This window comes from Echinops telfairi, unplaced genomic scaffold (genome assembly GCF_000313985.2).
Source record: "Echinops telfairi isolate 266 unplaced genomic scaffold, ASM31398v2 ScPeMD7_7468;HRSCAF=8506_0, whole genome shotgun sequence".
Lineage (NCBI taxonomy): Eukaryota > Metazoa > Chordata > Mammalia > Afrosoricida > Tenrecidae > Echinops > Echinops telfairi.
In genome coordinates this window covers 37,494,058-37,497,621 of record NW_022111369.1, presented here as the reverse complement: position 1 = coordinate 37,497,621, position 3,564 = coordinate 37,494,058, and the positions used below count along the sequence as shown (strand labels likewise).

The window sequence follows — 3,564 nt, the reverse complement described above, 5'->3', positions numbered from 1 at the left end:
CAATATCGTCTGACAGATTTTAGAAATAAAGCTCAGAGAAATGTTCTTGTCCAAGGTCACTTATCCAAGAACTTGGACTTTGGAGCCAGATTATGTTCTCATTCAGATACTACTTCTGCCTATCTGGATGACTGTGGACAGACACAGCTTAACACACCTTGGTTCTCATCTGCTAAATGGAACGAATAATTGTACCTTCATAACTGTAGTTATGAAGCTACTGCATCATCACTCCAAACACATCTTTCTATAGGCATCTTTATGATGCTTTGGTTGGGGCTATGCAAACCACACTTTTGTTCAGTCACCCGGCTTCTTGTGAAATCCAAACTACATGGTTTAAAGAGGAAGGAAAGCAGACTTCTTGAAATCTTCCTGGGAGCCTCCCCTCAGTAGGGTCACCCTTTCTTGCTGCAAAGTCAACAACCCAATTCGTAGTCATTGTGGAACCCAGAACTTGCAGAATTAGCCTCATGATGTATCCCTCAGAGGGACCAACACCATCTCCTCAGAAGTCTGGATTTCAGCTTGGAAGGGTGTTTCCACTTAGAGTCTAGGAAACTTTAATCATTCAGCTCTTCCCTCAGCCCTGAAGATGGCAGCTGCTAACTCTCAAATACCTCTTTTTGCCCTTGTTTCCCAGTTAACAGTTTCACAACTGGTTAAATTCTTCACATTAAATTCTTTGTTTAAATAATTGCTGTGCTTTCATTCCCCTGCAGGACCCTGAGGGACACAAGAACATCTAACCCATTGAGTTGTTGAGAGAATTAAATTAGTGATTTCTTGCTAGCTGTTCACACTCGTATCTGGAGCACAAGATTTGTTATGTGGGTTGTTGTCTGCCAACAAGCTGGTCTTCGACTCATGTGCACTCCATGCAAAACAGAATCAAATGCTTCCTGATCTCTTGGTCAGTTGCCAATGAGACCATTTTTCTTGGCTGATTTGGTAGTAGCTTACCAGCTCTTTCTTCCTACTCCGTCTTAATTTGGAAGACCCACTGAGACCTGTTTGGCCTCATAGCAATACACAAAGCTCTGCCCACAAACATTGTAATGGTGGCTACACATGAGATGCACTGGCAGGAATGGGACCCAGGTCTTTCATGCGGAAGGCAAGAATTCTACCACTGAATCACCAGTGCCTCGTATGTCAGTGTTAGCCATTATCATTTGGGAAGTATGGAGCTGGGGGGAAACAGGGCTGTCCACATTATGTTCATCCCAGGCAACACAATGCTTTGCTAATAAAAACAGCTGCAGCCTACTGATCACTAGACTTCTACACATACAAATACATTATCTCTCATCTACTACAGGCTTTGCACTCTTCCAATAGTTTTTTCATCAGGATTAGACACCAAGAATCACAGAAGGACAAATATTCTATGAGACCAGTATTACAGGGAGGAAAAAAAAGATGAAGACTTTCACACCAAAGGGAACAGACTTTGGAGAGCACCAAGGAAAAGGAAGGGCATGGAAGGGAAAGGAAGCGATGGGCTGGGTAGAGGTGGACCGGTAGTAACGTGGGTAAAAGGAAAGATAGTCAATCACAAGAGCGATAAGAGAAATGAAGGAGCTGTAGAAGAGGAAACTATTGGGGGGGTTGATTAGTAGTTTAAACTGCTGAATACAAAATTGATTATCTGAATTGTAAACTCCCACCTAATATACAATTTAAAAAATATGTAAACAGAAAATAACAGCATTTTGAGGCAATAGGTTCATTTTTTAAAAAGATTAGGAAAGAATTCTATTAAAATAAAACATGTACATTAGAAGAATACCTTTTAGACATTTATAGAGGTCTAAATACAGGCAAGTACATATGTAAATATATTTTTATATAACAATAGGGAAATAGATCTATATACACATATTTACTAAGTATTAAGATAGCAGACAGACATTGGGCCTCTACTCAAGTACTCCCTCAATGCAAGAACACTGTGTTCTAATAACCCAGCATTCTGTGATGCTCACCACCCCCAACACGATCACTGAAGACAAAATGGGTGCATAAGTAAATGTGTTAAAGAAAGCTGATGGTGCCCGGCTATCAAAAGATAGAGCATCTAGGGTCTTAAAGGCTTCAAGATAAACAAGCGGCCATCTATCTGAGAAGAAACAAAGCCCACATGGAAGAAGCACCCCAGCCTGTGTGATCATGAGGTGTCCATGGGATCAGGTATCAGACATCAAAGACCCAGAACAAAAAATCATATCAATGTGAATGAGGGGAAGTGCATAGTGGAGACCCAAAGCCCATCTGTAGACAATTGGACATCCTCTCACAGAAGGGTCACAAGGAAGAGACAAACCAGTCAGGGTACTGTATAGGACCGATGAAACATACAACTTTCCTCTAGTTCTTTAATGCTTCCTCCCCACCTCTATCATGACCCCAATTCTACCTTAAAAATCTGGCTAGACCAGAACATGTACACTGGTACAGATAAGAGATGGAAACACAGGGAATCCAGGACAGATTAACCCTTCAGGACCAATAATGAGAGTAGAGATACCAGGAGGGGAGGGAAAGGGGAGGGGAGAAAAGGGGAACTGATAACAATGATTATCTCAGGGGGACAAACAACAGAAAAGTGGGTGAAGGGGGACATTGTCAGTGTAAGACGTGCAAAAAAATTATAAATTATCAAGGGTTCATAAGGGAAGGAGGAAGGATGAGCTGATACCAAGGGTTCAAGTAGAAAGAAAATATTTCAAAAATGATGATGAAAACATATGTACAATTGCGCTTGACACAATGGATGGTGATAAGAGTTGTAAGAGCCCCGAATAAAATGTTTTTTTAAAAAAAAGAATACCTTTTATATAGGAACCTCTCCAAAGTTGAACATGAATTCCTCCAACTCTCATTCTCCGCTATATCAATTTTTATGTATGAAAATAAATTAACATGAGTAAAAGATATATAAATACTGACATATGGGAGTGCATATCTGAGGATTAACCATTTGGAATTTGACATGTTTTCTATTGTTATGCATTTTTAAATTATTAATGAAGTGTTGTAGAATTCCAGAAAATACAGAGTGCTTGTTTTGTGCCAGGGACTGGGCTTTAAGCACTGTCACAGGTATTATCTCTCTCTCCTCCCAATACCCTGCCTTGCTGAGCAAGATCATCTTCTCTGTGCAAAGACCTCCCAGCCGACATCTTCTCTGTGCAAAGACCTCCCAGCTGACATCCTAGTGAAGCAACAGAACCAGGAATTGAAGCCAGTTTCTTCAGAATCACCCTTTGTTTTAACCCATTCGCCGCAGGTCGTAGAGGAGGGTTGTCCTCCGTGGCAGAGGCGGAGAGAGTCACGCGCAGTGAGAATCTGAGCGAGGACAGAGACTGAAGTCTCCCCGGGAGCAGTTGCACAAGGACAGAGCTGCATCCCGCGCAGCTGCCTCTACCTGTGCTTTCAGGATTGCTTGCAAGAAAGCCTAAGGTTCTGTCCCTGTGTTTCAAGAACATCCCTTCAACTCCATCCATTCCAAGGATCTCATTCTAATTTTCCTACTCCGTCTTAATTTGGAAGACCCACTGA

The 3,564-nt window shown here is 41.6% G+C and overlaps 1 protein-coding gene across 2 annotated transcripts in view; it reads right to left on the bottom strand.

The window, feature by feature from the left end:
* The window catches only part of RASGEF1B (RasGEF domain family member 1B), a 757,783-nt gene that overhangs the window by 621,364 nt on the left and 132,855 nt on the right, over window positions 1-3,564 (bottom strand). The gene's annotated exons all lie outside the window — the stretch shown is intronic.